The sequence below is a fragment of the Schistocerca nitens genome, chromosome 8 (assembly GCF_023898315.1).
Source record: "Schistocerca nitens isolate TAMUIC-IGC-003100 chromosome 8, iqSchNite1.1, whole genome shotgun sequence".
Classification (NCBI taxonomy): Eukaryota; Metazoa; Arthropoda; class Insecta; order Orthoptera; family Acrididae; genus Schistocerca; species Schistocerca nitens.
The window spans coordinates 42,736,407-42,760,756 of NC_064621.1; positions in this window are offsets into that span (position 1 = coordinate 42,736,407).

Sequence of the window (24,350 nt, forward strand, 5' to 3'; positions counted from 1 at the left end):
GATGCGGACCCCCTGTTTGGTCTCACGTAGTATGCGTTCGCACGCCGCGTCGTTAATGATTTTCACATAGACCGTGCTGCTCACGATTGACAAATGTATGCCGATAATATCGGTCACCTGGATCTTCACTTCCTCTCGCAGTAAACGCTCCACCTCGAGTGCTTTGGGTCGGGCATAATCGTTGCAGAAAGTAAATCGGAGTGTTGATTTACGGTAACGGTTCGCCATGGATCGTACAAGGTAAGCCGGCACTTAGGCAACGGCCGTCAGAAAGTAAACAAGGCGATCTCGCGCTCCGCACGAAGTGAACACGTACGCGTCCGCCCTGTTGCCCTGCCGAAGGCAGACTTTGAGCTACCCAAGCACGACTCACGCCCTGTCCTCACAGCTCTAGTTCTGCCAGTAACTCGTCTCCTCATTATGGAGTGCAATGTTTCTTAAATTTTTCAGTTCTGAAACAAAGTTGAGCCTTTTTGGGGGCCGAGGTTAAGACCTACCCCAATCTCGGTGTAAAACTGGAATATCAGGCACACTCCTCTCTAAAAGGCAACCATTCACCAGAATAGTATAGGGGCTTGTTGCTCGGTATCATTTACGGAAAAGTCTTTCGATTTGTGGCCGAGCAACGATATACTACGTAGGGGCGGCTCACCAGCTCGTCAGCACACAGTCACATTATGACGTTCGTCCCATAAGCCCTAGGGGCCAGCAAGCGAGTTTTGGATGATTGCTGTCCCACAATCACGGTATGACTGAGGCCAGATAGATATTGGAGAATTGAAGTTTTCCATATAGTTTTCGAATATGTCTTTGAGTCAGTCTAGTGGCCGGTAGGGGGACGGACGTTTCATGCTGATTCACGTCCAAACAGTGTCGCGTGCAGGTATCTCGTTGCATTTAAGTTTCTTATCTATTACGCAAATGCACAACCTCCATTTTCCATTACTCTATCATTTAGATGTGCACGGAGATTAAGCGCAAAATATTTTAAGCTCTCAACTTTGGGTTGCAGCCATTTTTCTGTACCTGATATTATAAGAGCCCCACTGCTTTCCACGAATCTTGATGGAACGACGACGCAGCAGTACCTAATCCGTTGTCTCTAAATCGGTAGACAACTGCGTCTGCACGTTTCTATCCAGATGAATTTAGAAGCATACCGGGACTGAGATGTTCCACAGTGTGGGTTGAATGTGTCACTAATGGATAACTGCGTACACCTATCTTTACTACTCCAGTTTCAGCTTTTCCACTAACACCAATGCTTTTACCGCCGTCAGCCATTACGTGCTTTGCTTTACGTATTGCCGGCCGCATGCTTAGCTGAGCATTCTGCGCGTCTGGCTGCCGCGCAGAATTCCCGCGTCGAGTTCCCGGGAAGTTAACGGCAGGGCGCGGGTGGTGTCCACGTTGCGCATGCTACGGTAAGCCTCAAGAGGCCGACTCAGCTGCCGCTCGGGTGTGACGCCGCAACCCTCCATATCGCGTCTGCGTGACGTCGTATGGCAGAGGTTTACGAACTGCACATAATATTATTCTAACTAACGTTTTTCGTTCAACACTCTCTCTGTAGCAGAAAACGAAAAAAAAAAAGAAATGGCGCGTTAACATTTGCTATTCACAGTTAGTAAAGCTTTTCTGACAAGGCAGTGATAGGCCTTAGTGCTCTTGTGGTAAAGTACACTCTTGGAGACCGTAAGGTCGCGGGATTGAATCCCGGTCACGCGTCGGAATTTTTCAGTCTGTCTTTGCGCAAGCCTTCACCTGTCAATTACGTGTGGATGTGCCTGGAAGGACACGTGCTTCAGAATCTACTTTAAACCATAGAGCACCAGTGGTATTAGTGAGTGTACGTTAAGGGCGCGCAAATCGCTGAAGTAGGAAAAATTTGAAATAAATAACTTGTAAGCAGGCGACAGAACAGCACTACTGAAAGACTCCCAGCGATTCGTGCTATACCAGTTCACTTTCATAAGAGAACGGCGCCCCACTGAATTTTGTACCACTTAAATAACTGTCAATAAGTCGAGAATACGGCAATGAATACACTTCCACAGGTTACACTTGACGTTGACTGTTGCAAGATAACGGCATAAATGAAGACAGACACTAAAAACCGTTTAATATTCTAGTCTCACCTCTATTATCAAGAACTAGCACACAGAGAGCGTTAAACTGGTTTTGAAATTCTTAGCATATTTTGGGAAATATGTCGAATGTCTTATAATGCAAGCCCTTTTATATCCTCTTATTTTCAAAAGAGCTTTTTGCGAGACTTACCACGCTCACACAGTCAACTAAAAACAGTAGTATTTTGTGCCTCTTCGCAACTGTTTTTTGTTATATCTACAATCACCAATAATCAAAGTCATAGGTGAATTTTATTTTGAATCTCTTATGAAGATCTTTATTTGAACTGACGTGATGTACAATCAAATATTCAGAGTAGATTTATCATTCCAATGCTTTGTAATAAAATGAATGGATAATTGTGAAAATTGACGTAGGAGCAATTCAACGTTTGATGACGATTATAAAGGGACAATGAAGTGCCGTTAGATAAACGCCAATAAAGTTTCAGAAAACACTGCACGATCACACATTAAATCCGATTTTCGTCTCCTGAAAGATTCACAAACTAACATTCATTAACATGAATAAGCTTACCATAATTTATGATGAAAACGGAGTTGGCAGATACTGTACATAGTGTGAGGAAGCTGTATAAGAAGCATCTAACTAAATACGTGGGCTAATTGTTATAGAGATGGGTTAGCATGTTGTAGTCTTCACGCCTGAGACTGGTTTGATGCAGCTCTCCATGCCACTTTATCCTGTGCAAGCTTCTTCATCTCCCAGTACCTACTGCAGCCTACATCCTTCTAAATCTGCTTAGTGTATTCATCTCTTGGTCTCCATCTACGATTTTTACCCTCCACGCTGCCCTCCAATACTAAATTGGTGATCCCTCGATGTCTCAGAACATGTCCTACCAACCGATCCCTTCTTCTAGTCAAGTTGTGCCACAAGCTCCTCTTCTCCCCAATTCTATTCAGTACCTCCTCATTAGTTATGTGACCTACCCATCTAATCTTCAGCATTCTTCTGTAGCACCACATTTCGAAAGCTTCTATTCTCTTTTTGTCTAAACTATTTATCGTCCACGTTTCACTTCCATACATGGCTACACTCCGTACAAATACTTTCAGAAACGACTTCCTGACATTTAAATCTATACTTGATGTTAACAAATTTTTATTCTTCAGAAAAGCTTTCCTTGCCATTGCCAGTCTACATTTTATATCCTGTCTACTTCGACCATCATCAGTTATTTTGCTCCCCAAATAGCAAAACTCCTTTACTACTTTAAGTGTCTCATTTCCTAATCTAATTCCTTCAGCATCACTCAAATTAATTCGACTACATTCCATTATCCTCGTTTTGCTTTTGTTGATGTTCATCTTATACCCTCTTTTCAAGACATTGTCCATTCCGTTCCACTGCTCTTCCAAGTCCTTTGCTGTCTCTGACACAATTACAATGTCATCTCGTGTAATATGACTTCAGAAGTAGTAATTACTTTATTATTTTTACTGCTGTTGCTATCGTTTACATGATATGTAGGTACTTATTCTCACTGTTCTTCTGCTTCATTACTTTTCGCATTGTTTATGCTAATGTAGGCAAACCTACGTTTCTATCATTTGTAGACTTAGAGAAAGCTCTTGACTATGTTGATTGGAATACTCTCTTTCAAATTCTGAAGGTGGCAGGTGTAAAATACAGGGAGCGAAAGGCTATTTACAATTTGTACAGAAAGCAGATGGCAGTTATTAGAGTCGAGGGGTATGAAAGGTAAGCAGTGGTTGGGAAAGGAGTGAGATAGGGCTGTAGCGTATCCCTGATGCTATTCAATCTGTATATTGAGCAAGCAATAAAGAAAACAAAAGAAAATCAAAATATCCACGGGTGTACTGCCGGTCTACAGTGTTCAACAGGCACAATATTTCGGCGATCATACATGTCGCCATTATCAGGTGAACTGACGGACTGAGCCTCTGTTCGTTCAAAGAAAAAGGTGTATATGTGTGTTCTGGCGTAACCACAAACGCCAGAACGAAGAGGCGGGACGCAAAAGCGGAGAAGGCTGTGAGGAAACGGCGGCCAATGGTGCGCGGAATCGGACCACTCCGCCCCAGGCACGCCCCTTGCAACAAGTGGATATATACGCTGCTCCTGCTAGCCTCGGCCTCCCCCTCCCGGATGATGCCCTCTCTCCCTCCATTTATCCCTCCTATCAACTCTGATCCTCACCCCTCTCCTTTCCTCCATACTCTTCTTGGGCTCCATCTCCCCCCTTCCATCCTCTTTTTCCCCACCTACCCTCTCTCTGTCCCCCTTCTCTCCCCCAAGTCCTTTTGCATTTCCCTCCTCTGCCTTTTCCCATTCCCTCTCGCGTCTGCCCTGCCCCTCCCCCCCCTTATTGGTCCTCGCCCTCCTTTGGTTCCCCCCGCTTTCGTGTTTCCTCTCCTCCCTCCTTGTTTTCCCCCTCAACTGTTCAGGTCCATCCCCCCCCCCCCCTCATCTGCCCTAGGCTATGGTGTGTCCTCTATGTGCCGACATTTTAGTACAGTGTTTACAGTGAGTGTTCAGTGTTATGAGTCTTTTCTGACGAGTTGCGAACGGCCATCATACTGTCGCTGGGTGTGATTTTATATCTCTTGCGAACAGAAACTAGACTGTCGCCATATTTTTTAATTGTCTGTTAACTGTCTGCATCCTGTGTATTTTTATTCGCTTTGCCAACCATTTGCTTTATGTTTTAACTTTCCCCAATTTTCGGCCGTTTTACAACTTCAGTCACCGTTTTATCGCCTGCTTTTATTGTTTCTTAACTTCTCCTTACATTCTAAAACGTCTGTAGGCTGCAGAGCAGCGTAATAAGCTGCTGCCAGCCCGTCCCCTTCGGGGGGAATCGAAATACAATAAAGGAAAAAAAATGTAGCCTAGGCCGCTCAGATCGGCCTGAGTCTGCAACGCGATCAGTGCTGCGTTTGTCGTGATCCGTATCCGTGTCAAGTGTTTTCTTGAACCCTGTGTATAGCAAGAACCGTACTGTTTTCATATCGCCTCTCGCTGGCGACATTTGCTGTAAAGAAAATAAAGTATCGTCAATTTGCTTTCTGGAAATAAAACTGCCACTTTTTTGTTTGTTTGAAATCGTTGTATAGCATTCCTGGAGCGCTGTATCCCGTAGGCACCCTGTTAGCGACCAGTGGACAAGACTACACAATGTGTCAGACATTTGTGTGGAATTGAGGATGAATTTTCCAAAATTTTTGCTTTCAACCACCGTCTAAGTTAAATGTCCATACAGGCTAATTCTAGAAAGAAAGAAACACATTTTAAATGTAAACTTACTTCATGTAAGACCTCTCTCTGTGTGACTTGGGTTTACTGGCGGGGATAAAAAATTGTTGACTACTTAGTAAGAGTAAATAATTTAATAGTTTTGAGAACCAGATATTCCCGCAATTTGAGGATGATTCTCGATGGAATCTTCTCGAATGAATGAAAAACAGCCCACAGTTTGTAGTGCCCCCAGAATTTTACGGAAGTCTGGAGACACTTGCGTTTCAGCCGTTTCGAACACGGCAGGGCGTAAGGATGAGCATGGGATACCGCACCCATTTATTGTTTGTGCAGGCGAAACTGGAAGGGTGATAATTCTTGGGCTCTGGCAAGTGTTCAGCGCGACCTGCCAAGAATAAGCAGTGGCTGGCTGCAAAGAGTAATGTAGCATTGTATTGTTAAAAAAACAAATGCAGAGACTCGAAATAGTGACTGTTTATTAGACGTTGAACTGGTGTTAGGAGTACGTGGAGTGGACGTGGATAGTCAGCCACGATAAAAGCTTGTGTAATAATTGTGTTCAAAAATGTGTAATTAACTGATTCTGGGTGTCCGGTAATGTTTGGGCTTACGTCATAAAGTTTAGTTGTTCCTTTGTACAAAGTGGAAATAAATATGTTCTGGTGCATTGAATGATATTCCAGGAGTAGCTGGAGGGAGCGAGGGAGTGAAAATTTCCCTTTCCTAGCAGTGAAATCTTCGGAGAAGCGTCAGGTGCTAGCAGAAGACATTGGCGCTGCAAGAAAGCAGAAGCAGCATTCTTCAACAAGTAAGTCCACGAAGACGCTTAAGCTGTATAGAGAGAGCTTAACATTACACCGGGCCACCGCAAGTTGCACTAAATTACGATTATTTTAAACCTTGACAATGGTCCTGCCATAATAATATAGCCTTCTTCAGAAGTCCTAAAAAATGATGAAAATAACAACTAGACCAGTGATACAGTCTACACATAAACTTCAAAATTAGGTAAGTGATAACATATTACTTACATACACACTTATAAATGAAAAATATCTTAGCCCAGCGGCTGCGTCTAGACTAATAAAATAACTTCAACAGACGTAGGCCTGTTTCGAGCATAAGTAAAATTACATGTGGCACCCTATGTACTCCTCCACTACCTGTGTTATACTGGGCGCGCGGTTGTCAAGTATGCTGCACCCCGCGCACCATAGGTGGCGCTCACCACAGTGAGCTACGTCGCACCGTTTATCACGCAACTAGTCAATATACACGACAATAAAATAATAACAAGCCTACATGTGCAAATCAAGGACATATTCCATTAATACGAATGTCCAACAGATGAAATAGTGGTGAAATACGCCGCGCCAGATTAGCCGAGCGGTCTCGGGCGCTGCAGTCATGGACTGTGCAGCTGGTCCCAGCGGAGGTTCGAGTTCTCCCTTGGGCATGGGTGTGTATGTTTGTCCTTAGGATAATTTAGGTTAAGTAGTGTGTAACCTTAGGGACTGATGACTTTAGCAGTTAAGTCCCATAAGATTTCACACACATTTGAACATTTCACCACTAATGAAATACTGATCGAATCGTTAGTCACAACACACAAGAGGGATTTACATTAACGAGCGAGATACAGACGGTTTACTTTCAAGTGCCATATTTCACGGTGTTGGTTAGTTTTACGATCTAGAAAAAAAGAAAAATACCTTTCTCACTTTAGTTCGGTATGCGGAGACAGAGGGCTTTCCTGGTATGCTGACCTGGAGAAAGTTAATATTCCTTTTATGTTCTGACCGTGAAATCGCCAGCAAGCTCTTTGAAAGGTTGAGAACTACTCTGTTAATTTTTACGTACTAAACAAGCCGCCATTTTCACACAGGCCAAGCCAGACTGGAATTAATCCGTTTTCTCTTACCTCCTTTTACAGCCTCGAAGAACCCCTAGAAGTCCTTCGTTTTCTCTACAGCAAAAGGTGTTGTAGGAAATAATTTTGCACACCGATTTCTTCATGTGAATGGTTATTACTAAATAACTGGCGGACATACTCCCATATGCCCAAGCTCTATTCAACGCTAAAACAGAATGTGACAAATCAAGATCAACCTAAACGAATTATCGTTTTCCAACAAAGATCATAATATTCAATCTGGCACAGAAATTATTTGTTGTAACGTTTCACCGCACCCTTGGGTGAAGTCTGTGCAGTTCACACTCATAAGTCCGAGCCCAATAATTGACTCATCACAAACTGTTTATTACATACTGTCTTTCACTTAATGCCAGAGTGACCGTGGGTGTTTTAAAATCTCAGTATTCGTTATTATTGTCCATGTTGCTTTGACGTTCGATGACCTGGTACGTGGTACATTCACATATCAGTTTTTACAGTAATATGAAATGGTCTTTCGTATTGTTCTTTCAACTATAGTAACACTGATAATTTGTTTCCATACATATCGAATCATTCTAACTTATCTAATTGGATGGCACAACTTATCTCTTATCACACTAACTTCATACATAATGATTTCTCTCTCTGGAGATATTTTATGCATTCATATTTCAGTAATACAACAAAAGAAGCGTTTTTCAGTAAAACAGTTGCAGTTCCTCGTACCTGAAACGAAAACAAGAACGCAGTACAAGATTCCTACATGGGCACATGTTCTCTTCCAATGACTTATTGGATGTTACAGTCGTAGGATGGATCAGAAGTGAGTTGGATGATTGGACTGCCGTTTGATCCGTCTGCGAAAAGGCCTTTAAAGCTCAGTTTTTTGGTACCAGAAACTCCTCATGGTACCCGATGCTTTCGAGAAATCTCCACCTCTTCCTCAAATGATATTTCACATGAAACAAATATTTTAACTGAAATTACGTAACGCCTTATGCTACTACATGCACATAAAAACACTACGTTCTCCTTTATTTCACCATCATTTCATTCTCCATAATGTTAGGTCTGGGGTGTTTCGAGAGCTCTCCTTTTGTGTTAACTGATGAGCTTTTAGAGAGGGTACATTTATTTCTTTCCCTACAGATTCCCACTACATGCACTTGCATAAGTGTCTTTGAGAATTTCGCCTCCAGTTTTAAAATTCACAGTCCCTACGTCCGTTGGGTGCTGGCGCGCACATTACTGCATATGCAACAATAAGTACCGCACCACAGCACGGCTACTGGTTTTCATATGCACCACAGTTGGGCGGTGCGGCATACATCATAACCGTACGTGTGTTACGAGCGTGGGTTGGCGAGTGCTTTCTGTCAGCGTGGTTTTACGTACTTCGGGGACCACCACAGCAGGATTCTTGAAACAACCGAGAGCCCCTTAATTACCACGAGCTTAATGTTGATTTGCATGCGCCATGTTGCGTGCGTCACGTTGCGTTTAGATACTTTTACTGTCCATCATTTCAGTTCCGGAAACAACTTTTCTTACACAACGGGAACAAAACCTCCTTAAACCACAATTTTTACTGCACTATATTTACGCTACTTGAATGTAGTCACACACTTTATAATCATTTTTTTAATTTATCTTCATAACAGTCCTCCTTCATACTGCCCTCGCACATGACCACAATCCTTACTTGCTTGAGAACATCACCAGCTGCCTATTTAATAATTTACAATACAGTTGTTTGAGGTACTGCTCCGTCTCACTATTATTCAGGGCGTAACCCAAAACCGGATTACATAAGACTGATTTGTGCTTCCAGCATACCGAAAGGCGAATGCTGTGTATATGCGAGTCGTCTGGAATTCACGCCTTTTAAAGTTGCAGTACTCATTTTCTTGAGTGTAAATACGCTTTGCTTAGTTGTTTGATAACTTTCGCATCAAAATTTTGCAGCACCGTCAAGAACTTGAAACAGTCTCAAATTTGAGACGGGAATTACTGTTTTTATCGCAAGCTAGAATAGAGAAGATTACTTAACTTTTCTTTCCTTACTCCTCCTTAGTTGCCGACATGTTCACATATATAACTTTGGATCTAAGTGTGGACCATTTGTTATTCTGCTACTAGGTTCACCGTGTCCACAGACCTGGTTGTTAAGTTTGTGGTTCATGTTCATTGCATTGTCTCTTTTACTTACATTTATGAGAACTCGCCTTCCGCGGCTTGCTGCGTAGATATACGCCCCACCCCCATCCCCTTTTTTTTTGAGTCCATCTTCTGATTCGTTTGATACGGCCCGTCACGAATTCCTCTCCTGTGCCAACCTCTTCATCTCAGAGTAGCACTTGCAACACTCATCCTCAATTATTTGCTGGATGTTTTCCAATCTCTGTCTTCCTTTACAGTTTTTACCCTCTACAGTTCCCTCTACTACCATGGAAGTCATTCCCTGGTGTCTTAACAGATCTCCTATCATCCTGTTCCTTCTTCTTGTCAGCGTTTTCCACATTTCCCTTTTGTCCCCGATTCTACGAAGAACCTCCTCATTCCTTACCTTATCAGATCACCTAATTTTCAACATTCATCTCTAGCACCGCATCTCAAATGCTGCAATTCTATTCTGTTCCCGTTTTCCCACAGTCCATGTTTCGCTATCACACAATTCTGTGCTGCAAACGTATATTCTCAGAAATTTTTTCTTCAAATTAAGGACTACGCTTGATACTAGTAACCTTCTCTTGGCAAGGAGTTCCCTTTTTGCCAGTGTTAGTCTGCTTTTGCCGTCCTCCTTGCTCCGTCCGTTATTTGTTATTTTGCTGCCTAGGTAGCAGAATTCCTTAACTTCATCTACTTCGTGACCATCAATCCTGATGTTAACTTTCTCGCTAATATAATGTCTGCTACTTCTCATTACTTACGTCTTTACTCTCAATCCATACTCTGTATTCATTAGAATGTTCATTCTATTCAAGATATCCTGCAGTTCCTCTTCGGTTTCACTCAGGATAGCAATTTTAACAGCGAATCGTATCATTGATATCCTGTCACCTTGAATTTTAATTCCACTTCTGAACTTTTCTGTTATTTCCATCATTGCTTCTTCGATATACAGATTGGACAGTAGGACCAAAAGACTACATCACTGTCTTACACCCTTTTTAATTCGAGCACTTCGTTGATGGACGTCCACTCTTATTATTCCCTTTTGGCTCTTGTACATATTATATGTTACCCGTATCTCCCTATAGTTTACCCCTGTTTTCCTCAGAATTTCGAACATCTTACACCATTTTACATTGTCGAACGCTTTTTCCAGGTCGACAGATCCTATGAACGTGTCGATTTTTCTTTAGTTTTGCTTCCATTATCAATCGAAACGTCAGAATTGCCTCTCTGGTGACTTTGCCTTTCCTAAAGCCAAACTATCGTCATCAAACACATCCTCGATTTTCTTTTCCATTCTTCTATACGTTTCCTTCTAAGAAACTTCGATGTATGAGCTGTTGAGCTGATTGTACGATAATTCTCGCACTCGTCAGCTCTTACAGTCTTCGGAATCGTGTCGATGATATTTTTCAGAAAGCCAGATGGTGGCGCCGAAGTCATACATTCTACGAACAAACGTGAATAGTTGTTTTGTCACTTACCCCAACGATTTTAGAAAAACTGATGAAACTTTATCTATCCCTTCTGCCTTATTTGATTTTAGGTCCTCCAAAGCTCTCTTAAATTCTGATTCTAATACTGGATCGCCCATCTTTTCTAAATCGACAACTGTTTCTTCTTCTATCACATCAGACAAATCTTCCCCCTCACAGAGGCCTTCAACGTACTTTTTTTAACTATCCACTCTCTCCTTTGCAGTTAACAGTGAAATTGCCATTGCACTTATAACGTCACCATCCTTGCTTTTAATTTCATTAATTTCACCGAAGATTGTTTTGACTTTCCTATGTGCTGAGTCAGTGCTTCCGGCAATCATATCTTTTTCGATTTCTTCACATTTTTCATGCTGCCATTTCGTCTTAGCTTCCCTGCACTTCCTATTTATTTCGTTACTCAGCGACTTGTATTTCTATATTCCTGAATTTACCTGAATATTTTTGTACTTTCTTCTTTCATCGACCAACTGAAGTATTTCTTCTGTCGCCCATGGTTGTTTCGCAGTTACCTTTTTTGTGCGTAAGTTTTTCTTTCCAACTTCTGTGATTGCCCTTTTTAGCGATGTCCTTGCTCTTCAACTGTACTGCCTATTAAGCTACTCCTTATTGCAGTATCTATAGTCTTAGAGAACTTTAAGCATGTCTCGTCATCCCTTAGTACTTCTGTATTCCACTTCTTTCCGTGTTGATTCCTCCTGCCTAATCTCTTCAGCCTACTCTTCATCGCTGCTACATTGTGATCTGAATCTATATCTGCTCCTGGGAACGTCTTACAGTCCAGTATCTGATTTCGGGGACTCTGTCTGACTATGATGCAGTCTAACTGAAATCATCCCGTATCACCAGGTCTTTTTGTATTATATCGTCTCCTCCTGTGATTCTTGAACAGAGTATTCACTATTACTAACTGAAATTTATCACAGAATTCAATTAGTCTCTCTGCTTCCTCATTCCTTGTCCCAAGCGCTTATTCTCTTGTAATCTTTTCTTCTACTCTTTCTCCTACAAGTACATTCGAGTCCGCCATGACTATTGGATTTTCATCTCCCTTTACGTACTGTGCTACTCTTTCAATATCCTCATGTACTTTCTCTATCTCTTCGTCTTCAGCTTGCGACGTCGGTATGTATACCCACACTATCGTTGTCGGTGTTTGTTTGGTGTTGATTCTGCTAAGAATAAAACTATCGCCGAAATGTACACAGTAACAGACTCTTTGCCCTACCTTCCTATTCATAACGAACCCCACTCCGGTTATATCATTTTCTACTACTGTTGATATTAGCCTATATTCACCTAATCAGAAATCCTTGTCTTCTTTATATTTCACTTCAGCGACTCCTACTATGTCTATCTTGAGCCGTTGTATTTCCGTTTTCAAATTTTCTGGCTTCCCTGCCACGTTCAGTCTTCCCACATTCCAAGCCCCGACTCGTAGGACGGTATCCTTTAGTTGGTTATTCAATCTCTTCCTCATCGTCATCTCCCCTTGGCAGTCCACTCCCAGTGATCCGAAGTGGGGACTGTTCCGGAATCTCTTGCCAATGGAGAGATCATCACGACACTTTTTCAGTTACAGGCCACACGTCCTCTGGATGTGCAGTGGTTTCCATTGCCTTCTGCATCCTCATGCTATTGATCACTGCTGGTTCTTCCTCCTTTAAGGACAGTTTCCCATCCCAATGAAGAGAGAGTGCCCTGAACATCTGTCCGCTCCACCGCCCTTTTGACAAGGCCGTCGGCAGAATGAGGGTGGCTTCTTATGCCGGAAGTCTTCGACCGCCAATGCTGATTATTAGTCGAAATTTAAGTGTCGGCGCGTTTCGAACCCAGTACCTAGCATATTTTGATTACTAATTAAAGACGCTACCTATTAAATGGAAACATGGTGTGCTGAAGCCGGGCTCTTGCGCTGCTACACATCTCTATATCTCTTCACTCGTCTCTATGCTTCTGTCAGAGCGCCAGTGTACTCTAAACATGTATAAACGTTTGGGTCGTGCCCCTCACTACAAAACAAAGAACCGTGCTGGTCCGTTTCAAGTGGTTAATACTTGTAGTCTCCTATAGGTTAATAGTGTTTTTTTTCCGTTTCCAAAATTTAGACGTGTGCACTTATATACCGGGTGATCAAAAAGTCAGTATAAATTTGAAAACATAATAAACCACGGAATAATGTAGATAGAGAGGTACAAATTGACACACATGCTTGGAATGACATGGCATTTTATTAGAACCAAAAAATACAAAAGTTCAAAAAATGTCCGACAGATGGCGCTTCATCTGATCAGAATAGCAATAATTAGCATAACAAACTAAGACAAAGCAAAGATTATGTTCTTTACAGGAAATGCTCAATATGTCCACCATCATTCCTCAACAATAGTTGTAGTTGAGGAATAATGTTGTGAACAGCACTGTAAAGCATGTCCGGAGTTATGGTGAGGCATTGGCGTCGGATGTTGTCTTTCAGCATCCATAGAGATGTCGGTCGATCACGATACTCTTGCGACTTCAGGCAACCCCAAAGCCAATAATCGCACGGACTGAGGTCTGGGGACCCGGAAGGCCAAGCATGACGGAAGTGGCGGCTGAGCACACGATCATCACCAAACGACTCGCGCAGGAGATATTTCAAGCGTCATTTTGTGAAATTGTTTTTTTTTTCTTTTTTGTTCTAATAAAATCCCATGTCATTCAAAGGATGTGTGTCAATTTTTACCTCTCTATCTACATTATTCCGTGGTTTGTTAAGTTTTCAAATTTATACTGACGTTTTGATCACCCGGTATTTCTCATAAAAATAAAGGTAAACTTAAACTGCTGTGCTTAATAATATTCGTACTTTTCTATATTTTCTGAACAGTTAGTCCTTATTGATGTCGCGAGTAATGTTAGCACTGATTGCCGCATGGATTACGTATATTATGCAAGGATAAAAAAATCTACTTGTATCCATTCCTCTACTCCATTCCCTTCAGGAGGTCAATTTCTTGTCTTATGCTTTGTCCACTCATCTTGATGAACCTGTTCTAAAATACTTTGAGAAGTCCGTATCCATAGACACCGGATTCTTCTTCTAGTTAATCTACAGTAATCAATATTCTATCTTGCCTGACAGTTACTAGTACATTTCCTGGCTTCTTATCTGCTGGTCACAAATTTATCTTAGCCCAATTTCCTTTTTATAACCCTGCAGTATTTGACACATAAGCGAACCAACCTTTTTTGATTTACGCAAGTGCTGTGTAAAAGATAGAACAGGACCAGCGTGACTGTGTTGTTGTGATTTTTTTCTTTAATCTTGTGCTCCGATGCATATCCTTACTTTCTTCTTATTGTTTTTTTGGTCTTAGTATAACCTGCAACCGCAACGGTAGCAGGTTCGAATCCTGCCTCTGGCATGGATGTGTGTGATGTCCTTAGGTTAGTAAGGTTTAAGTAGTTCTAAGTTCTAGGGGACTGATGACCTCAGATGTTAAGTCCCATAGTTCTCAGAGCCATTTGAAACTAACCTACAGCTTTCTTACTGGAGGTACTTCTTCAGATCACGATGTGCCCGCTCTGTGGGTGAGCGAGTGAACAGCTCGCACTGTGCGGTGTTTGCACAATGCGAAAAGGACTGGTTAATATCGACTGGCATTTCGTATTTTTCTTTTGTAACAATTATGGTTTAGAGCGATTGTTTACCAGTATACTTTCCCCAGCAGAGAACTGATTACGCAGCTCTTTGTCACATTTAATCTTTCGCACCGTGGTACTTCCTGTTAAAGATATTCATACTTGTCTTACTGTTTCTTCAAGAGATACTTTCTCCCTAGGCATACGTGAAATCGGTGTAACCCACTCGTTATTTCCCTTGTTTTTGTCACATATGATAGTACGTATTGTGTATTGTACAACGGGATGTTATTAACGATCTGCTCCAACACGCCTAGTCTCAAGTATTCAGAGCCACCTAATGCGCATAGCGGTTCAAATGGTTCAAATGGCTCTGAGCACTATGGGACTTAACTTCTGAGGTCATCACTCCCCTAGAACTTAGAACTACTTAAACCTAACTAACCTAAGGAAATCACACACATCCATGACCGAGGCAGGATTCGAACCTGCGACCGTAGCGGTCGCGCGGTTCCAGACTGTAGTGCCTAGAACCGCTCGGCCACCCTGGCCGGCCGCATAGCGGTGATCTCGATTATATTCACTGCTGTATTTGGATTTCCCCTTTGCGGCTCCCCACGCCGTAAGTGTTTCTACCCTGATTAAACTATGGCTGACTTCCCTGGTGGTATCACGACTGTGGATTCTGAAAATTTCTATTCATACCGTACTGCGAGTGACTACTTGGCGGTGGTCCCCACGAACTTCTATTGATCTGATTATTCCAGTTGCCGTTACCGTGGTTCGAATAAACAGGGTGATACCTGTCCTCGTTGCTATGTCTCCTTTTATGATTCGGTGGCCCGGCCAGGCTAAGCACAAACTGAGACGCGTGTAGCACGCGTGACGTGACACGACACTGCTAGCGCGACGCGCACCTTCCGCACGTGTCGCGGTGGTCCTGCGCATTTTGAGACGCGTACATATGCTTTGCCCGCGCCGGTTGGCGATGCCCTGTTCTCACAGAATCGAAGCGTTCCCACCTTGAAATCTTTCTCAAATGATTTTACAGAAACTATTCAGTTAAAATATTTGAATGTCAGCTTCGAGGTGAAGTACCCATCACCGTGCTAATAGTCATACTTATTGTGATACACCCACGTAAGTCAGACACTGCGAAAAATTCGAATGCTTTGCAACAAAAAATAGTGGTCGCTATGATTTTGCGTTTGGTGCTTATCACACCATATACTGCTGCGTATGAAATTTAGCTAACGCACTGAATTTTTCTTTGGACTTGGGAGGAGGTCTTTTATCTGCGTCCGATCTCAAGAGAAAGGTTGGTACGTAACACGATCACTGCAGGTCGCACGCCCGCGAGAATGAAATAACCATAACATTCCTCCTACACCCTAAACCTCTCGAAACATCTCAATGAGATTTTAGTGGATGCTAACACCCAAGCCAATGGAAAAATATTCCGGAACAGTCTGCTATTCGGATCACTGGGATTGGACTGCCAAGGGGGAGGTGACGGTGAGAAAAAGATTGAATAATCAACGAAAGGATAATATTCTACGAGTTGGGGCATGGAATGTCAGAAGCTTCAACGTGGTAGGTAAACTACAAAATTTGAAAAGGGAAATGCAAAGCCTCAACCCAGACATAGTACGGGTCAGTGAAGTGAAATCGAAATAAGCCAAGGATTTCTGATCGGATGAGTATAGGATAATATCAACAGCAGCAGAAAATGGTATAACGGAGTAGGATTCGTTCCGAATAGAAAGGTAGACCAGAGAGTGTGTTACTGTGAACATTCAGAGATAGGGTTGTTCTTATCAGAATCAAAACCAAACCATCACCTATAACGATAGTGCGGGTATGCATGTCGACGTCGCAAGCCGAAGATGAAGAGATAGAGAAAGTATATCGGGATACTGAAAGGGTAATATAGTATGTAAACGGAGATGAAAATCTAATAATCATGGAGGACTGGAATGCAGTTGTAGGGGAGGGAGTGGAAGAAAACGTTACAGGAGAGTATCAGCTTGGGACAAGGAATGAGACAGGAAAATGCCTAATTGAGCTCTGTAATAAATTCAAGAGATTAGACAGGAAGAATCAATACGCAAAGAAGTGGGATACAGAACCACTAAGGGATGATGAGCCATGTTTAAAGTTCTCTAAGGCTACATAAACAGCAGTAAGGAATATCTCAGTATGCAGTACAGCTGAAGAGGAATGGACATCTCTAAAGAGAGCAACCACAGAAGTTGGAAAGAAAAACACAGGTAAAAATAAGTTAACCATCAGTAACAGAAGAAATACTCCAAGTGATTGATGAAAGAAGAAAGCACAAAATGTTCTAAGAAATTCAGGAATACAAAAATACAGGTCGCTGAGGAATGAAATAAATAGGAAGTGTAGAGAAGCTAAGACAAAATGGGTACATGAAAAATGGAAGAAATCGAAAAAGAAATGATTGTCGGAAGGACAGACACAGCATAAAGGAAAGTCAAAACAAAACTTCAGTGACATTAAAAGCAAGGGTGGTAACATAAAGAGTGCAACGGGAAATCCGCTGCTAAATGCAGAGGTGAGAGCGGTTAGGTGGAAATAATACATTGAAAACCTTTTTTAGGAGGAATATTTGTATGATTTGATAGAAGAGCAAATAGTAGTCGATTTAGAGGAGATAGGGGTTCCAGTATTAGAATCACAATATAAAAGAGCTTTGGAGAACTTATGATCAAATAGGGCAGAAGGGATAGATAACATTCCATCAGAATTTCTAAAATAATTGAGGGAAGTAGCAACAAAACGACTATTCACGTTGGTATGTAGAACGTATGAGTCTGGAGACGTACCATCTGACTTTCGGAAAAATACCATCCACACGATTCCGAAGAGTGCAAGGATTGACGATTACGAGAATTATTATCAGCTTAACAGCTCATGTATCGAAATTACTTACAAGAATAATATACAGAAGAACGGAAAAGAAAATCGAGTATGTGTTAGATGACGATCAGTTTGGCTTTAGGTAAGGTAAAGGCACCAGAGAGGCAATTCTGAAGTTGCGATTGATAATGGAAACAATACTAATGAAAAGAAAGTAAGACGCGTTCGTAGGATTTGTTGACCTGGGGAAACCGTTCCACAATGTAAAATGCTGCCTGATGTTCGAAATTCTGAGAAAAGTAGGAGTAAGCTGTAGGTAGAGACGGGTAATATACAATATGTACAAGAGCCAAGAGGGTATAATAAGAGTGGACGACCAAGAACGAAGTGCTCGGATTAAAAAGAGTGTAAGACAGGGATGTAGTCCTCCGCAGCTGCTGTTCATTGCTGTAGAGGGGAAAACTGTAGAGGAAGACATAGATTGGAATACATATAGCTCGTAATTGAGGACGTAGGTTGCAAGTGCTATTCTCAGGTGAAGAGGTTGGCACAAAAGAGCGTGGCGGGCCGCATCAAACCCGTCACTACACTTACGATCAAAAATGAAAGAAAGAAAAGCACAATCAGGAGAGCATTGTTCGAAAGGCAAATGTTATCAATTCACGCAAAAATAAATCTTCAATTTCGTTGCAATTTTGGCTGGCTCACCGTACTCCATCTTATTTTTAATACTGAACGATTGGAATGGAACTTACCATAGGGTTTTAAGCTCGTTCTTCACCTGTGCAATCTTATAACAATGACAACGCACCCTTCACGTGGGGTGACGCGCACATGCCAGTCGCTGGTTAGTCACCTACGGCTTGCCAAACTGGCAATGTGTGATTCGCGAATAGAACAGTTATTACCGAGAAAAGTAAACAACCGATCTGTCGCACAACATGGTGGTCAGTGTACTGTCAGCAGCTGAGAATAATGCGCGCGACAGGAATACGGAAGCTAGACGGGTGTGCTTTGTGTGGGGGAGAGTTGACGTTGTTCTAAAAAATGTTGTCATGAACGTTGGCCTCCCGTAATCAACATTGCATTTCAGTAAATAAATATTCACTCATGGTCATAAAGTAAGGATAAATGGTGAAACAACGCTCTGGTTGGCGGTTTGCGAGTTCAAATCACTTCAAGGTATGACCATGCGGTGCATTTTACATGCGGTCGTCGCACGGTGGCGCTGGCGGCAGTCCACCTACGCAAAGGTGTGTTGGTGCGTTCAGAGTACGACGACCGCAGGTATGCGTGGAGACGTTTTCAGACGTGCTAATGGTGACTGTGTGTTGAAAATGGCTCAAAGAACACATACTGATGACGTTATGAGTGGTAGAATACTAGGGTGACTGGAGGCTGGTCGAACACAACAGATCGTAGCACGGGCCCTCCATGTGCCACAAAGTGAGATCTCAAGATTATGGCAACGATTCCAGCAGACTGGAAACGTGTCCAGGCGCTAAAGTACGGGACAGTTGTCTCCAGACACACAGTCTACAGACGACTGAACTGACGTGGTTTATTCGTCTGGAGACCTGCAACGTGCTTTCCACTGACCCCTGGTCGCAGGAGAGCCCGTAAAGCCTGGTGTCAACAACACAGTACATGATTGGTACAGTGGTCCCAGATTATGTTCACGGACGAGTCCAGGCATAGTCTGAACAGTGATTCTCGCCGGGTTTACATCTGGCATGAACTAGGAACGAGATACCAACCCTTTCCTGTCCTTGAAAGGGACCTGTATGGAGGTCGTGGTTTGATGGGGTGGGGTGGGATTATGATTGGTGCACGTAAACCCATGCATGTCTTTGACAGAGGAACTGTAACACGTTAGGTGTATCGGGACGTCATTTTGCACCGCCTTTTCAGGAGTGCAGGGGATCCCACCTTCCTCCTGATGGATGATAACGCCCCCCCCCCCCCCCCCGAGCTGCCATTGTGGAGGAGTACCTTGAAACAGAAGACATCAGCCGAATGGAGTAGCCTGCCTGTTCTCCAGACCTAAACCCCATCGAGCACGTCTGGAATGCTATCGGTTGAAGTATCGCTGCGCGTCTTCAAACCCCCAGGACACTTCAGGAGCTCCGACAGGCACTGGTGCAAGAATGGGAGGCTATACCCCAGCAGCTGCTCGACCACCTGATCCAGAGTATGCCAGCGCGTTATGCGGCCTGTGTACGTGTGCATGGTGATCGTATCCTATACTGATATCGGGGCACATGCGCAGGAAACGGTGGGGTTTTGTGGCACACGTGTTTCGGGACGGTTTTCTCAAGTTATCACCAATACCGTGGACTTACAGATCTGTGTCGTGTGTGTTCCCTATGCGCCTATGCTATTAGCGCCAGTTTTGTGTAGTGCCACGTTGTGTGCATGAGTGTATATCACATCTCCAGACTCTTCCAGGACACTCATTCTCTCGGAATATACCGACTGCATTCTTTATTCGTGTGGCCTGCTGTGTGGTAAACTTAACTATGGTGATACCGTGCACGCAACCATTGAAATGATTTCTCTGCACTACGCGCCTATTAAAACATCGTCATTCACGGGGATTTCTCGACTCTTTCTAGCTTACAGTGAAAGTATGATGTCTGCATACATGTAGTATAAAGTCTCTCTAGCTTACAGTAAAAATGGGATGTCTCCATGCATGGAGTATAAATTATTACATTCATATCCAACTCATCACAGTGAAACTCATGTACTTCAGATCTTGGACGTTTTTTAGCAGTGGCATGAAGGGGCGTACAGAGATGTCACATAGGTTGTATGTAGACATCCTTGTTTCACTGTATAGTATTTAAAATTTCTGGCCTTGCTTTTTAATCACGTTATTTTATATTATTGTATCCCATTTACCTAACCTCGCGAAGAATTGTCTATCCCTTCTTGCAATATCAAGACATTGTAGAGGCACAAGATATAATCCCAGTGCCTAATGACTCACCACCGAGCGAGGTGGCGCAGTGGTTAGACACTGGACCCGCATTCGGGAGGACGACGGTTCAATCCCGCGTCCGGCCATCCTGATTTAGGTTTTCCGTGATTTCCGTCAATCAGTGCAGGCAAATGCCGGGATGGTTCCTCTGAAAGGGCACGGCCGACTTCCTTCCCCATCCTTCCCTAATCCGATGAGACCGATGACCTCGCTGTCTCGTCTCCTTCCCCAAACAAGCCAAAGCTAATGACTCAGTAGTCACTGAAGTGTGCTTTGCTCTTGACGACAGAAAAACAGTAACGAATTAAAACTGTATAGATGTAAGTAAGTGAAAAACATAATCAACTAATGAACACGGATCAAAAGCTTAAATGCGAAAAATGAAACACTACTCAAGCCGGCCGAAGTGGCCGTGCGGTTAAAGGCGCTGCAGTCTGGAACCGCGAGACCGCTACGGTCGCAGGTTCGAATCCTGCCTCGGGCATGGATGTTTGTGATGTCCTTAGGTTAGTTAGGTTTAACTAGTTCTAAGTTCTAGGGGACTAATGACCTCAGCAGTTGAGTCCCATAGTGCTCAGAGCCATTTTTTTGAAACACTACTCAATGGCTATAAAGTTCAGTAATAAGGAAATACTTTTCGGACGGCCAGCAGTACAATTGGCCACACGCGGGTTGCCTGATGGAGCATACGGGAGGACTGCTTTACCGCTCCCTGCCATACCCCTCCCGTAGTGGTAGGGTGGCTCGAGAAACTGTGCCGCAACCACAACGCCAGGCGACTTGGCGCGTCGCGTGCCAATGTGCGCGGTCGCACTTGAACCTGATGACGTACAAAAATGCGCGCTGCATTGCGCCGCGCCACACGCGCTGTACGCGTCTCACTTTGCGCCTAGATTTACGCAGCCTGCGTGTGGCATCAAACGCGGGACGTACTTCAGGTGCTCGCTCGTGACTGTTGCCGTTATCCTGCGAGCGGGTGGACGTAGCCTGTTGTCTCCCCCACCATTACGAGACCCATCTTGGTTGTTATTGTTATTACTAGCCTTCATATCTCAGTTTAAAGGGCCGATCGAATCGAGGACCGACGTGAAGTATTCTAGATTAAAAGATTAAAAAACAGCCGACCAGTTGCAAAGGATAAAGTAATCTTTACCTAGGTTTCAATAGATATAAATCTATCTTCTTCAGAAGACGGCCTGGGGACAATGAACATCATAATTTATATTCAAGGTAAGATACATGAGTCAAGAATTTTTTTTTTTTTTCCTTTATTGTATTTCAATTCCCCATCGGGGCGGGCTGGCAGCAGCATAGGCGCTGCTCTTCAGCCGAAAGACATAGAACAAAACAATAGAAGACATTTAAAAACAGCAAAGGAGAGAATAAGGTGAACATAGATATAAAAAAGGGGAACATCATGGAAGGCAATAGACAAAAAACGGGGTGACTGTAAAATGGAGATAAAAAACTGTTTAAAAGTAGCACACACAAAAAGCCACACACTGCGACGGTTAAAAGAACACGAGGCACAGTATGACTGGAGCATAAAGGTAGCGACGTATGGCATAGCACATAATGTAACACTGACGGCGAACCTCAAGGCAGGACACAATTAAAATCACACCTCTTGACGCACACGAGAAACAGCACTAAACAACACTGATGTGGCACACTGATGAAGAGCAACACAGAGGATCTGCCAGGCGCTAGGAGATGAGGGAGACCTGAAGAAGGGAGGGAGGGGAAGAGATGGGGGAGGTGACCGGGGGGCGCGTGGAGGAGGGCCAGGGAGGGAGGGATGTGGGAAGGAGAGAGGCAAGTATGGGGTGCAGGGTCTCAGGGGAGGGGGGGACTGAGGAAAATCCGCTCTGGGAGAAGGAGGAAAGAGGGAAAGGGGCCCTGGGGAGTGGGGGGGGGGAACAAGGCCAGGTTATAGTTGGAAGGAAGGGTAGATGTCACGGCGAAGTTCGTCATCCGGGAGGGGGAGGCGTTGGAAATTGCCCTGACGAAGGAGATGGAGGGTGTGGAGGTGGAGAGAGGGAGGGATACAGCGATAGAGGCGCGGCAACGGGCGGGGGGTGGAGAGGAAGGAGGAAACCAGAGGGTGGGGGGGATCAAGCCTGCGAACAATGTAAAGGATGCGGAGATGTTGGAGGAACAGGAGGAGGTGGGGGAAGGGGATGAGTTCATACAGGAGCCGTGTGGGGGAAGGAAGGCGGATACGGAAGGCAAGGCGGAGCGCATGGCGTTCAAGGATTTGGAGGGCCTTGTAAAAGCGGGTGGGGGCGGAGATCCAGGCAACGCTGGCATAACAGAGGATAGGACGGATGAGGGATTTGTAGGTGTGGAGGATGGTAGAAGGATGCAAGCCCCATGTCCGGCCAGACAGGAGTTTCAGAAGGCGGAGGCGGGAATGGGCTTTCTGCTGGATGGTCAGGAGATGAGGGGTCCAGGTGAGGTGGCGGTCAAGGGTGAGGCCAAGGTATTTCAGGGTGGGGGTGAGTTGGATAGGACGACCATAAAGGGTGAGGTAGAAATCATGGAGGTGGAAGGAGCGAGTGGTGCGGCCTATGATGATTGCCTGGGTTTTGGAGGGGTTGAGACGGAGGAACCACTGGTTACACCAAGTGGTGAACTGGTTAAGGTGGGTTTGGAGGGTACGTTGAGACCGTTGAAGGGTAGGATAGAGAGCCAGGAAGGCGGTGTCATCAGCATACTGGAGAAGGTGGACTGGTGGGGGTGGCTTGGGCATATCAGCTGTATACAAGAGATAGAGGAGAGGGGAGAGGACAGAACCCTGGGGGACGCCAGCCGTGGGATAAAAGATACGGGAGTTGGTGTTGTGGAGGGTGACATAGGAAGGACGGTGCGAGAGGAAGGAAGCGATCAGACGGACAAAATTGATAGGCAGGGCGTAGGTTTGGAGTTTAAAGAGGAGACCGGGATGCCATACACGGTCATAGGCATTTTGGAGGTCAAGGGAAACAAAAATGGCGGAGCGACGGGAGTTGAGCTGGAGGGACAGAAGGTGAACAAGGTTGAGGAGTTGGTCGTCAGCAGAGAAGGAGAGTCGGAAGCCACACTGGGTAAGGGGGAGGAGGTGGTGTTGAGCAAGGTGCTGATGGATACGGCGGGAGAGGATGGATTCAAAGACCTTACTGAAGACGGAGGTGAGGCAGATGGGACGATAGGAAGAGGCGGCAGAAGGGGGTTTGTTGGGTTTGAGGAATAAGAGGACGCGGGAGGTCTTCCACAGGTCAGGGTAGAAGCCAGTAGAGAGGACGACAGTATAGAGATGGGCGAGGACAGTCAGGAAGGAATAGGGGCTTTCGCGAAGGTGACGGTAGGTGACACAGTCGTGACCAGGGGCCGTGTTGCGTTTGGACCGGAGGATAAGTTTAATGTCTTGTGCTGTGATGGGAGTGTTTATGTCGGAGGGGGGCAACTGCCCCAAGTACTGGAGACTAGGAGGAGTCAAGAATAAAGTATAACATATATTAGGAAAATCTTGTATTACAACATGTGAGAAGGATTGCTGATACTTACAATATTACATGAAGTGAAGTATCCTAGTCATTTTTGCAAACATTTATATAACTCAGTTGATCCAAATAAAACATAGCCCTGAGAACAGGGTTTGTCAGACATATAGAAATTAAGAACATAGTAGTTAAAGAGCGCATGGGCGACTGAGTAAAATCGGCCAGCGTAGTAGCACTGCGGCCAGGGCAGGTGGCGCTCAGGTCGCAAACTATTTGCCGATTGGCGTACTGAAGTAACATGTGAAGTATCAATATTAAATGCATCCTTAGATAGAGTTACAAAATAAATAAAATCATTTACCACTCCCGTTGTGACATACTGGGAGTTATAGGAGCAATCACGTAGAACATTCATCAAAAACAGGGCAGGTGGCGCATTC